Raw genomic sequence first — 14,412 nt, forward strand, 5'->3', positions numbered from 1 at the left:
ATTTGTGTATCACACAACAGTATTCCTTATCTCAGATACGCTTTGTATACACAAAACAATGCTTTAGAAAAGGTATTTTGAGAACAATAATTAAAAATACGAAACATACATATATACACACACATGGGCTTTAGTCAGTTCTTTTCATCCACAGTTCTGTTGTAGTGCCGTTCACAATCTATTCCCACCGCCCTTCTATACAGGATGGGTAAAAGGGACAGCCCACCTTAGCCATTGGTCCCTTTCTGTCTGACGTCATTCTGAATAAGCATAATGTGTCACTAAGGCAGAAAACTATCAAATTCAATGCCAGGGTCTAGTGATCGAGTGTCTCCTTTAAAAAAAAAAAATCCCCTATTTGATTTAAACTTTTTTCCTATTTCCCAAGGGCCTATAATGAAGCAAGGTACACATTTACCATTGTGTGCCATTCCTACACGGAGAAGCTTTACTCTGAATCTCTTGAACATAGCCGCCTTCAGGAGCAGAACACGGTATCATGGGGTGAACAGAGTGTGTTGCTGCCTGGAAAGAGGCTTCCTTTGTGTCTCCCAGGGACGGGCGATGCTAAATACATGCATGAAAACAAGGAACCATAGGACTCACAGGACTTACAAAAGTGAGTATAATATCAATACTAAAAGTCACATCTTGTCCTGAGATAAAATCATGCCTGCAGTGCAGATCAAGCCCAGCTGTACAACCAGGCAGTGTGACAATATCCAGTGTCTCTATTTCTCTCTCTCTTGTCCCATTCCCCTTGTCACTGGTCCACATCTAACCTACACATTGTCAGTGTATGATTGGATATGGATTCAGTGAAGTGTGGAAGCACAATCGCTCCTACTGGATCAGGATTGGACCGTTAGTGACCCTCGATAAGGCCGGACAGCTCCCCAAACACACCTCAAGGGCCCTCGCTGCTGCTTGTAGTGTGCTGTATCTGACCGGGCACTGCAAGTGGTGGCCATCTTTCAATGGGCTCTAAAACCATTCAAAGGTGGATGTCCATGCAGATGCATGCTCATGCAGTGCAGCCATCTTTGATTGGTTTTTGTTATACTTTAGTAAACTACTTTCAAAGATGGCCACTCCTTTCAAGATAGCCACTGCTGCTTGTAGTGTGCTGTATCTGTGCGGGCACTGCAAGTGGTGGCCATCTTTCAAAGGGCTCTAAAACCATTCAAAGGTGGACGTCCATGCAGATGCATGCACATGCAGTGCAGCCATCTTTTATTGTTTATTGTTATACTTTAGCAAACTCCTTTCAAAGATGGCCACCCATGGGTTCACATGCATGTTGACACCTGGGCTGCAATCTTTGAATGATTTTTGATACACTTTATTTCATAATACATTCCAAAATGGCTGCCAATACACGTGCAATGGTGTGCACACATTGTTAACCATATTAGAATGATTTTTGTAATGCTTTCTAAAAAGTGTTTCCAAAGAAAACCTAGCACTGGCAAAGCCAAACGATCTTCAGCCAATGCCGGACCTATTGGCTTTAACAATGCGCATTTTAAATTGCTTTTTACTGGAGCGGGTCATTGTATATAGCAGACTGCCAGCACACAGCCGTTGGCAGGGTGTTCCTTTACTCCCACATCCTAAATTCTGCAAGCATCTGGGTGCCCCCAAGGGTCTTCTTAATGATCCATTACCTACTTGTTCAAATGTTTGATCCGGTCCTTCCATACTGAGGTTTGACGTGTTCGGCAGACAGAAAAACACAGCTAGCATTTGACTTAGAGCAATGTAGATTACTGGAAAGTAATGGTTGTAGTACCTCCTGTGGTAAAATGAGGCCGGGGCATAAGGGAGTTCCTGGGTGCCCACGCAGTAGTACTGACAAAGCACCCTTTCTTTTTTCTGTGGTAGTTCTCTTGCTTTCCAGTGCAGTGACAAGCACACTTGTTCTCTTCTGTGCTGCCCTCTAGTGGCGAAGATTGCTTTGTTTAACAATAGAATGCACCTTCTCCCCCTGAGGGTCTGTGCTCTTGTTCCCATCTAGTGAATACAAGTGTGTCAGCAAACAGAACCAACCACAGCTCTCACACGTGGTTGACTTTGCTGCGGCTTGCAGTGAGATATTTTTCTGCCGGAAGCCTTCAAACGTCGCTATCCACTTTTTTTGCTCTTTTCGTGGAGGTATGTGGGTGTGTGTGTGTGCAATACGGTTAATTCTCTTTTTTGTAATTATGCAAGATTATGTGAAATGCAACTCCGTCATTTAGCACTGTATTTTAGCGTGAAATACGTCTGTGCATCAATTTTCCATGTGGGAGGCACTTTGTGCTAAAAAAAAAAGGCAAAAACACAAGTGCAGCAAACAACAGCCACCCTGGTTCTGGTTAATTGTGTTGATCCTGCGCTCCCACGCTATAATTTGCCAGCGAAAGGGGCGTAATTACGCAACATAACATTTTGTCTAACAAGCGTAACCCGAAACTCCCAAAATGGCTTTAATTGCAAAGGAGTCAATTAAATTTCGCCTGGGCCTCGTCGTCCCCAACCCCCTTTCTACACTTTTTTTCCTTATCACTTTCCTTTTCCCACTTGCCTTGTCTTGCCCGTTTTCTACATTTCTTTTTTGTTAGCTTTCCTATATATTTTATTTTCTTCATCGCCTCTCACTTCTCTCTATCATCCTTTCCCAGCTTTCATTTTCCCATCATTTCTTCCCTCCACTCCTCCGGTTTACCCGTCGTTCGTTCACCATAAGAAATGTTCTGTGCAGGTGACTAAAACACCCAGTTGTGTCATTTTCCCGTCAGGTGCACCATGTCTGGGTTCCGCGGAAGTCCCGCGCAGAGACGCCACGCCCCGCCCCTTTCTAGGCGGGAGACTCACACTTTCAGCCAAGAATGCTATTTAATCGCTTTCTTTTAGTTTCTTCCCGCTTTCCAACGCAAGTCACTGGGAAAAGTGCATCGTCTTCCCTGCCTGTAAACCCAACCAATCGGATCCTCCGAATGAGTAAGTATTTTGTGCAGCCTTTGCATGTCTGCCTGCGCCCCCTGGCTCTCGCCAAGGAGCACGGCGAGATGCGGAGGGAGGGAGAGAGGGGGGCAGGGAGGCGGCGGCGGGGGGGGGGGGGAGGTTATTAATGGGCCGCTCATGCGCGCGCTAAAAATAAATATTTGATTGCGCTCGGCGACCGTGGCATTGGTCTGCCGCGCCGTCCTCTGGAGGCCTGGCTGTACTGCCACGGACGGGAGCAGCCACGGTTATATTGTCTGGCCAGGGTCCCCGGGAGCCTACCTTCTAAACTCCCTCTCCTGTCCCCAGAAGGTGGGAGAGCCGACAAATTAACGGGGAGTGTGGAGCCGGCTAAAAGCCATAACGCGAGCTCAGCCATGGCATGCAAATCGAGCAACACATATAGCGTAAAAACATGAGAAAGACTTTTCAAAACAAAAAACAAAAAATGTATTTCCTTAAAATGCGGAAAAAGTCCGCTTTAGTATATAAGGTCACATCACTGAGTGATATTTATAATATGTAATTATATTTAAAAACAAGCATTGGCAAAGCCAATAGGTCTTTAATAGGTCTTGCCTATGCAAGAGCTATTGGCTTCGGCAAAATGTTTTAGCAGCTATGTACATTAGTGTGGCTGCTGTTCAGCATGGATAAAAGGAAGTGGCGTGAAGTGGGGTGAGGAGATTGGAGTGGGGTAGATATATTGGCATATAGCAGAGTGTGGTAAAGTGGGGTAGAATGGAGTGGGGGATTGGGGTAGATTTTAGTGGGACGGAGTGGGATACATTGGACTGGGGGGGTTGGATAGATTTATTTGGTAGATTGAACTGGAATAGATTGGGATGGGGTAGTTTGGGGTGGACTGGGGTAGATAGAGGTGGACTAGATTGGGGTAGATTAGAGTGGGGTAGATTGAAGTAGGGGAGATTGGAGTGGTATATATTGGAATAGACTGGAGTGGAGTTGGGTAGAATTGGAAGAGTCGAGTGGGGTGGATTGGGGTAGATTGGAGTGCAGTGGAGTAGAATGGAGTCGGGTAGATTGGAGTGGAGTGAAGTGGGGTACATTAGGTGGATTATAGAGCGGTAGAATGGAATGGACTGGGGATACATTGGGGTTGTTTGGAGTGGGGTAATTTGGAGTAGAGTAGAGGGGAGTGGGGTAGACTGAGGGGAGTGGGGTAGATTGGGGGAGTGGGATAGAGTAGGGTGGGGTAGATAGCAGTGGGGTGGAGCGGGCTAGATTGGGGTAGAGTGAAGAAGATAGGAGGGAAATAGATTGGAGTGGAGTACAGTGGGGTAGATTGAAGTGGGGGAGTGGAGTTGATTGGAGAGAAGTGGAGTACACTGGGGTAAAGAGGGGTAGATTGGAGTTGTGTAGACTGAGTGGAGTGTGGTAGATTGGAGTGGAGTAGATCAGGGTATATTCGAGTGGAGTCTCGCAGATTGGGGAAGAGTGGAGTGCAGTGAATTGGGGTAGAGTGGAGTGGGGTAGATTAGGAGGGAGTGGGGTAGATTGCAGTGGGATAGATTGGGTGGATTATGGTAGGTAGACTGGAGTGACGTGGGGTAGATTGGAGGTGAGGTTGATTAAAGGGAGAGAGATAGGAGTAGGGTAGTTTGGAGTAGGGTAGGTTGGAGTGGAGTAGATTGAAGTTGAGTTGGATTGAGTGGTGTGGGTTAGAATGGGACGTAATGGGGTAGATTTGAGTGGGGTAGATTGGAGTGGGATAGAATGGGGTAGATTGGAGTGGGGCGGATTGGATGGATTGAATTGGAGTCGGATAGTTTGGGGTGGAGTGGGGTAGGGTAGATTGGATTGGGATGGATTGGAGTGGGTTAGATGGACTGGAGTGGGGTAGATTTGTGTGGCATGTGGTATATTGGAGTGAAGTGGAATGGAATAGATTGGTTTGAGTGGATTGGAGTGGGGTAGATTGGGGTAGAGTGGAGTAGGGTAGTTTGGAGTTGAATAGTTTGGAGTGGTGATATACAGACTGAGGAAGAGTGGAGTAGGGTAGATTGCAGTGGGGTGGGGCGGAGTGGGATGGAGTGGGGTAGATTGGAGTGCAGTAGATAGGGGTAGATTGGAGTGGGGTGGATTGGATGAGGTGGATTGGAGTCAAATAGTTTGGGATGGAGTGGGGTAGGGTAGATTGGATTGTGGTGGATTGTAGTGGAGTGGATTAGATGACTGAAATTGGGTATATTTGAGTGGCATTTGGTATATTAGAGTGAAGTTCAGTGGAATAGATTGGGTAGAGTGGAATGGAGTGTGGTAGATTGGGATAGATTGGGTGGATTGGAGTGAGGTAGGTTGGAGTAGGGAAGAGTAGGGTAGTCGAAAAGTTTAGAGTGGTGTGATATAGACTGAGGAAGAGTGGAGTAGGGTAGATTGCAGTGGGGTGGGGCAGAGTGGGATGGAGTGGGGTAGATTGGAGTGGAGTAGATGGGGTAGATTGGAATGGGGTAGATTGGAGTGGGGAAAGATTGAGGAGGGTAGATTGGGGTGCAGTAGATTGGAGTGAGGTGGAGTAGGGTGCATTGGGGTGGAGTAGGTTAGACTGGAGTGGAATGGGGTAGATTTGACTGGAGTGTGTTAGACTGGAGTGGGGTAGAGTGGAAGAAGTGGAGTGAGGTAGATTTAGGTAGAGTGGAGTGTGGTAGAGTGGAGTATGGTAGATTAGAGTGGAGTGGACTGGGGTAGACTCGGAGGATTGATATGTGGCAGAGTGGAGTGGGGTAGATTGTGGGGAGTGGGGCATATTGGAGTGGGGTAGATTAGAGTGGAGAGGAGTTGGACAGATTGCAGTGGAGTTTGGAGTGGAATTGAGTAAATTGGAATAGAGTGGGGTAAATCTGACTTGGGTAGATTGGAATTGAATTTGAATTTGAAAGTATTTATAAAGCGCACGTATACCAGCGGTTTCTTGGCGCTGTGGCTAACGGAAACTGAGGTTAGAAACAGGGAGGGAAGGGGAAGTGTTTATACAAGGGATTTAGTGAATAAGTGGGTTTTAAGGCATTTGCGGAACTGTGAATAGAGGGTGATGGAACGAAGTTCGAGGGGAAGGGAATTCCAGAGGGTAGGGGCAAGGATAGCAAATTTAGATCCTCCCCACTTCTTTCTCCGAAAGCGTGGGATGGTGAGGAGGAACTGGGAAGAGGAACGCAAAGACCTGGTGGGGATATATGAGGCAATTTCAGAAGAAATGAAAGCAGGTGCCAAGCCCGATCGGGCCAAAAAGGTAATGGATGCGAGCTTGAATTGAATTCTAGCTCGCACAGGAAGCCAATGTAGTGAATACAAAAGTGGGGTGGAGTGATGAAATTTAGGAAGATTGAAGACCAGGCGAGCCGCCTGGTTTTGAATTTGTTGTAGGCGGCGCAGACTGTATGCGGGGATACCGGCATACAGGGCGTTCCCATAGTCCAGGCGGGACATCACCATGGCCAGGATAATGAGTTTGAGGGCAGAAAAAGTGAAGAAGCTGGACACCCTGCGTATAGTGCGCAGTGAGAGGAAAGAAGAGGAAACCACAGAGCTGACCTGGGAGTGAAGGGTGAGTTGAGAATTAAGTTTTATGCCTAAAGTTTTGACTGAGGAAGAGGGAGCAGGAGAGGGACCGAGGGCGGGGGGCCAAAAGAGAGGGGACCAGGGGCTGGATGAACCGCCCGTCAGCACCAACTCGGTTTTATCAGGGTTGAGTTTCAGGTGGTTGTGGTTCATCCAGTCCCTGATATGAAGCATGACAGTTTGAAAGTTAAGAACAGCTGAAGGAGAAGAAAGATTAAAGACCAGCTGGAGGTCATCCGCATAATTGAAAACGGTGACCTCCATCTGTTGAAGAGAAAAAATTAAAGGGGCAATATACAAATTAAACAGCAGGGGAGAGAGAGAGGAACCTTGGGGGACCCCGCACTGAACTTTCCGGACGTCCGCTGTGAATTCACCCAGGCGGACAGCCTGGGTGCGGTTACTCAGGAAGGAGGATAACCAGACCAGGGCAGTCCCCCCGATCCCCGCCGCCCCGATACGGGAAAGCAGAATGTTATGGTCCACTGTATCAAAGGCGGCTGAGAGATCGAGGAGCACGAGGGCCTGGTACTGGTTAGTGTCCATGCCCTCCCTGAGGGTGTCTAGAACCGACATAACAACGGACTCCGTTGAGTGTGCGGGGCGGAAGCCAGCTTGGCGAGAGGCAAGGGCTCCGTGCTTCTCCACAAAGGAACTCAGAGCGCGAGTGACGTGGCGCTCGAGCACTTTAGCCAAAAATGGCAAAAGGGAGATGGGGCGGAAATTGGCTGGGTCAGAGGGGTCTGCCCCTGGTTTTTTCAAAATGGGCACAATAACCGCAGATTTCAGGGAGCTGGGAACTATGCATTGAGAGAGGGAGCTATTTAGGAGATGAAGGGGAGGGTCTGGGCAAGAAACAAAGATGTAGCGGAGGATATGGGCAGGACAGGGATCGTGCGGGGAGCCAGATTTGATCAAAGGGATCAGAGAGGTAAAGTTTTCCTTAGTGATGGGAGGAAAGGTGGTCAGTGCGCCCTTGGGGGGAGGACATCGAGGAACATCAAAAGGGGGGGAAGGGAGAGGAATGTTGGCCTTAATGGTTAACATTTTTTGGATGAAATAATCATTGAGAGAGAAACAAAGATCTTCAGACGGGACTGGTCTAAGAGTAGTTCGGTCAGAGAACGCCAGGCTGTGAACGATGGTAAAAATTTCCTTAGACTGATTCTCTGCTGCTAAAATCTTGGAGGAGAAATAAGATGTTTTAGCCTCCACGATGGCTTTCTTGTACTGGCTCAGAATGTTAGAGTATTCCAGTTTCAAGGTGGGGCAATAGTTTCTCCTCCAGGCCCGCTCCGCGCGACAGACTGTTAATTTGGTGGTTTTGAGCTCTTTATTAAACCACCGATTAGCATCTTTGTCGCGTTTAGAGGAAATGCGCTTGAGCGGGGCAACGGAGTCGCGGCTATGAGAGAGCCACTGATCTATAGTATCAACCTGGGAGGCGGTGGTAAGGCCCTGAAGAGAGGGGAGAGAGCGGGTGAGAAGAGAGGAGAGATTCTCGAGATTGACCCTGCCCCATGAACGGACCCAGGTGTTTTTGGGCCGGGGGGGCTTAGCTGGAGGGAGAATAGGAAGGAGAAAGGAGATCAGGTGGTGATCAGACCAAGAACAAGGGGAAATAGCAAGTGATTCCACAGGGCAGTTCAGGGACCAGATCTGGTCAAGCCGATGACCTTTAATGTGGGTGGGGGAGTGAACGTGAGAAATAAAGTTTAGAGAGTGAAGGGTTTCGGAGAATTCCTTTGATGAGGGACATTCGGCGGGATCAGAGGGCCAGAAATTAAAATCCCCAAGGAGCAAGATGGAGGAATTATTGACTGTAATGGTAGCCAGGATCTCCAAAAAGTCGGGGAGAAACTGCAGGGGGGACTGAGGAGGGCGGTAGGTGAGGAAGCAGGTTAGAGGGGGAGAGGTAGAAACTGTGCGAATCACCAGAAATTCAGTGGTGGCAATGGTAGGTAAGGGTAGGACTTGGAAAGGGAGATCTGTACGTGCGATGACCGCCACGCCGCCCCCGGCTCTGCCTGAAGGACGATCCGCCCTAAGGGCGTAGTAGGAAGCCGGTAAGGTGGAAAGGAGGGCAGGGAGGGAGTCATCGCCGAACCAGGTCTCGGTCAAAAAGAGAAGATCGGGAGCATGAAGGTCCAACAGGACCGAGAGTTCGTGCGCATGAGCAACAGCAGACCGAGTATTAAGATAGAAAGCAGTGAGGTTTTTGGGCAAAGGCAAAGGGACTAACTCAAAACTCGTAAGAGAGGTATCACCAGTGGGCCCAGGGCAAGACGGGGGGGGTGGAGGGAGTTATGCCAAGAGCAGATATCCAGGAAATTGTTGTGGGCGAGATGGGCCATTGGCCCCGGTAGCTACGAAGTAGGTCCGGGGAATAGGTGGTGCGTGGGGCAGAGTGGGGCGCCCCTAGTCCCGGCCAGTCGCGGACGGGCGCAGACGGGCTTAACTTAGGCGCAACTTCGGCGCGCATTCGTCGCGCCCGCTGCGTGTTCTGGGAATGCACATTTAAGTAGGGCGGGGAGGGGGCGTGGCCTCAGAGTGGGCGTGGCTAGCGGCGATGAAGGCAGGTGGAGGGTGTTCCCGTGACAGCGCTGGGTCCGCTGCACGTCGCCCTGAAGTGCCTGAGTGCAAGGTTGCAATGTTAAAAATATCACACCAGTTAAAACACAGAGTAAATAACAATAGCAATGTCACCTCCCGGCTTTTCGCCTCAGGAGAACGGAGCCAAGCGAACGATCGTGGTATCAGCCCTTAAGTAGGGCGGGGAGGGGGCGTGGCCTCAGAGTGGGCGTGGCTAGCGGCGATGAAGGCAGGTGGAGGGTGTTCCCGTGACAGCGCTGGGTCCACTGCACGTCGCCCTGAAGTGCCTGAGTGCAAGGTTGCAATGTTAAAAATATCACACCAGTTAAAACACAGAGTAAATAACAATAGCAATGTCACCTCCCGGCTTTTCGCCTCAGGAGAACGGAGCCAAGCGAACGATCGTGGTATCAGCCCTTAAGTAGGGCGGGGAGGGGGCGTGGCCTCAGAGTGGGCATGGCTAGCGGCGATGAAGGCAGGTGGAGGGTGTTCCCGTGACAGCGCTGGGTCCGCTGCACGTCGCCCTGAAGTGCCTGAGTGCAAGGTTGCAATGTTAAAAATATCACACCAGTTAAAACACAGAGTAAATAACAATAGCAATGTCACCTCCCGGCTTTTCGCCTCAGGAGAACGGAGCCAAGCGAACGATCGTGGTATCAGCCCTTAAGTAGGGCGGGGAGGGGGCGTGGCCTCAGAGTAGGCGTGGCTAGCGGCGATGAAGGCAGGTGGAGGGTGTTCCCGTGACAGCGCTGGGTCCGCTGCACGTCGCCCTGAAGTGCCTGAGTGCAAGGTTGCAATGTTAAAAATATCACACCAGTTAAAACACAGAGTGTAGTGGGGTAGAGTGGAGTGGGATAGTTTGGAGTGGAGTGCGGTAGATTGGGGTGGAGTGGGGTAAATTGGAGTAGGGTAGGGTTGATTGGGTTAGATTGAGTGGAGTGGGGTAAATTGTAGTGGAGTGGATTGGGGTGAATTAAAGTGGAGTGGTGTAGATTGGAGTGGAGTAGATTGTAGTAGAGTGAAGTAGATTGGATCATATTGGAGTGGATTGGGGTATGCTGGAGTGGAATGGGGTAGATTGAATTGGGGCAGATTCGAGTGGGGTGAGGTGGGGTGGGGTAGATTGGAGTGGGGTGGAATAAATTGGAGTGGAGTACATTGGAGGAGTTTGTAGCAATTGGAGGTGGGTGGGGTTGATTGGGGCACATTGGAGTGGAGTCAACTGCATTGGAGTGGGGTAGATTGGAGTGAGGTAGAATGGAGTGTGTGGTGTGGAGTGGAGGGGCGTATTATGGAGTGGCATGTTGTTTTGTGGAGTGAATGGCATGGATTTGAATGGTGTGGAGTTGAGTGGTGTGGCGTGGCGTATTGTACAGTGTCTAAGAGTGGAGGTGAGTAGAGTAGAGTGTCGTAGAATGGAGTGGTGTGGCACAGAGTGGAAGGGCATAGAGTGAAGTGGAGTGGCATAGTGTGGCATGTGCATGGTGTGGTTGTGCACTGCCATTACAGACAAAACATTTTTAGAAATGATTACATTTGCACTGAAATACGGTTTTACAACACACAAATGATAATGTGTGCAAATGTCATCACCTAGTGTACAGATGTGTCTTGAACTTATTCAAATATTTGTTTCCACTACACTTCAGAATTACAAAATAATGTGCTTCATGTGTACAAATTCTGATATATTGTGAAACAAGAGTAGAGCTAACATGTTGGTTGTGTGCTAGAAAAAAACATCCTATACCCGCTCCTCTTACATTAATACTCAGCTGGATTGTCACATAAATTCTCTCACTTTGAAGTCAGAGAAAGGAAAAATAAACACCAAGCTCCCTTGGAAGAGAGCGCTTGACATTTGACCACTGTCACAGCAAATGTGACAAAATAAGAACAAGATTTAAAGGTCTGTTTACAGAAAGCGAGTTAGTGGAAGAATACAGTAAACAAGGTATAGGCAATGGAGGAGCCAGCTCGAGCTGTAAAGCCTAAAGCAGATAAAGCCAGCAAATAGAAAGCCAGAAAATGTGAGTTACAAACCTTAAAGCCAATGGTAAGCAACGAGTGCAATGCATTCTTAGGTCAGCTTTCTAAAAGTCCTCAAGATGTCTTTAGCAAACCAGATAGTGGCGCTGTCTGGCAGGCTTGGACCGAAAAAAGAATTCATGAGGTCAACTTTCTTCTGAATTACAAAACAAATCAATGTTTAATGTGTAACAACAGAAGAAGGCAAACTGAATCCGTTCTATGTGGGACCAGTCATTCTTTCCTAAGAATTAGGTCAAAACAGGATTCTTTATTCCCAAATATCAAGATGAGAACAATCCTTGGATCAGCTGTCACTGCAATTATGCTAGTGGAATTTCAATTAATCATTTACAAACACATCCTGAGGGTCGAATTTTAATGACAGTAGTTCTCTCTCTAGTGGTGTGCTCTACCGCAATAAGCACATTTATGCTACAACCACAGGAAACATGACATTTTGGATTGTAACTATTTTGGGTGGTCAGTGAAGCAGGAGAGGAAAGCATAGGTAAACCTGCCTACTTTATCATGGTTCTCACATTCATAGACACCATATAACATGACGGCACTGGTCACTTTACCTATTGCGGTTAATTCAGCGCGTTAAGCCATTTGTATCATGTGTGCAATTAAAATATTACATTTTTTAAATGGAGGAAATACAGGGATAAATATATTTTGAAAGTAATATATTCACTGTCAAGGTGACATTTTGTTATTAAACGATAAACATAAATCCCTGCAACACCAGAAAACAAGAAAGAATTGGTTGTCTTGGATCATACATACACTACAATTTGCCAAAAAAGTACAAAAAAGCAGGAAGGAAAATACCAATCTTCAAGCTGGCAGTGTTATCCTCAGATGCTTGTAAATCGATGCAATATCTTGATTGTTTAAGTGAAGGTTAAGTACTATTTCAACATGAACAGTTTTCAAGACCTCTTTCAGTTTATGAGCACAGATGTGGGAGTAATGCTTGAAATGCGTGGTGAGGTCATCCACTGGTAAAATGTCAATGCATTTGCAAAATCTGAAGCCTACATTCAATAACCCGCAGAATGATAAGCACATTATGTTTTTTCCCAATAAAACTAATATTAGAAATGGCTCAATGCCAATTTTTAAATAATAAAAAAAAGGACGGATGGAGCTTATTTCCCATTGAAAAGTCTGTTTAGGTTTGTGGTGAAGAAGAAACATATTCTAAGAGGATAACAGAAGAAAGTTGTACATTTAAATGAAACATGATTACAGTACGGGTGCCTTATTCACTTCGACGGTCAGACAGTTCGTATCTATGGAATCCTTTCTTTGCTCAAATACGATAACAGAGGCGGACCATATCATCCCAAAACCGAAGAGTGCCCAAACATTTCAAACCTAAAAAAAAAAAAACAGTAGAATGAAAAGTAAGTAAGACTGAAATTTGAAGAAGCCAGTGACAGAGAATTTCAATGACGGCAGTCACCGACACAAAAGAAGGACTGCTGTGAGACATACCATGGGCTTATTAAACACCCCGAAAATCAGAAGGTAGCGAAGCAACATGTCCTTAACCATTTTAGGACATACATGAAAACTTACCTTCTATGAAAAAAACACAATTAAAATTTCTATTGATCCTCCCATTCAAAATGATCTTTTTAGAATGAACAAATTATTTTAAAAGACATTGCTAACTTAGTAATGGACCAGCATATGTTTTGCACTTTTACGTACTTTGGTAAAAGGGCAGACAAAAGTAATATTTTGTCAACAAATGCATTTTGCGTCCCAGCTAAAGAACTGTAAAAGTAATTAGCTCAGAAGAATGGTACCTAGCACAAGTAAGTTTGTGCAACAAGTTAGCTCTCTAGTTTTACTAAACTCACTGTAGACAGGTCAACTCAGCGGTTCGTGGCTGTTTATTTATTAACAAGCAACAATGGGGCAAGCAAAAATAAAACAAGCAAAAAAAAGCAAGCACCAACAGGGGCGGCAGGTGGGGGAAGCAACGGATGGGGAAAGAGAAAGCAAAAAGAATGAGGGAGAACGGGTGGGTGTAAGTACACGAGCAAGGGAGGGTGGGAGGAACATGGAAGGTGGTATACTAGGGAACCAGCTGAGAATACCAGGAAACAAGCAGCGAAGCAGTGATGAGAGAGTGGAGCGATGGGTGGAGGGGGTGGGAGCATGGAACAGGCACCCTCTAAAAACAGTGTCTGACATTTGATCTCAGTCTTTGACTGCTTAGCAAATGTCACGCGATAAGAACAAGGTGACTGGCCTGTTTACAAAAACAGAAAAGAGCAGAGCGAGTTAGAAAACAAGACCGATCAAGTAAATTGCTTTCCAAGGAAGAAAAAAGTAGTTAGTAAACCACATGCTAAAAGTGTGACCAGTGTATTTAGTACTTTGCCCCTGCTCTCAAGGAGGTCTACACACAGCAAGAGCCATGACAAATGCACGCTATGGACAAATGGGGGAGAAAGAATAGAAGAGCTACGATGAAGCCAGTAAATAGGAAGACTATGGGCGGGCTGAAGCCCACAAAGTATATACAACACGTTTCGCAGAGACAGCGCAAATGCTGTCTAGCCGAGGCCTAATGAACTGCAGTGCGCCCGCAGCCAGGCTTTCACACACAGCCCACACCCTGTGCGTATTTTTTTACATTTTTCATTATCCCCATTAGCAGGGGGAGCAATGTACATGGGCTGAGCATCAAAACCCTGTAGAGTGCTTTGAAAGCTCTAGGAGAAGATGTGGCCCAAATGTTAATGATTTGTCCAACTTCTACTGTTGGCCATACTTCACGTGGATAAACCCATGCTGCCACTGTCCACAGAAAGGCAAAGAACGGGTCTGCTGGGGGCAGCTGGGTGAGACCGGGGCTTTAAATGGGCCGGTGCTGTCTGTTGCTGAGTACCCATGCTTCTTTAATGTGAAAGGAAAGGGACCTGCACTTCTCACCACTGCTGCAATACATTCAGTGGGGGAGTACCGGCTCAGCTCGGGAGCAAACAGGGACTCTAGGGAGTACCTGCAATTTTATATTTCTGTTTAAAACACTGGGTAAGACCATGATACTCCCTCCCTGCTTTGACCTCCACTCTTCCTGTGAGAAAGGCTTTCCAAGTCCCTTAGCCACCCCTCCCTGTGATAATCTACTCTGTTTTAAAAATAGTTGCCTTATGCAGACAGTAGAAGGCAAGACATCTTGTGTAAACACACAGAAAACAG

The 14,412-nt window shown here is 47.1% G+C and overlaps 1 long non-coding RNA gene across 1 annotated transcript in view; it reads left to right on the forward strand.

Moving 5' to 3' along the window:
• The first annotated feature begins 2,853 nt into the window (after window positions 1-2,853).
• LOC146786175 (uncharacterized) overlaps window positions 2,854-14,412 on the forward strand; it is a 94,519-nt gene continuing 82,960 nt past the window's right edge. Inside the window, exon 1 of the long non-coding RNA XR_014970863.1 lies at window positions 2,854-2,982. This is a non-coding gene — a long non-coding RNA (uncharacterized LOC146786175). The remainder of the gene's footprint in view (window positions 2,983-14,412) is intronic.

Source organism: Triturus cristatus, chromosome 11, assembly GCF_964204655.1.
Source record: "Triturus cristatus chromosome 11, aTriCri1.1, whole genome shotgun sequence".
Classification (NCBI taxonomy): Eukaryota; Metazoa; Chordata; class Amphibia; order Caudata; family Salamandridae; genus Triturus; species Triturus cristatus.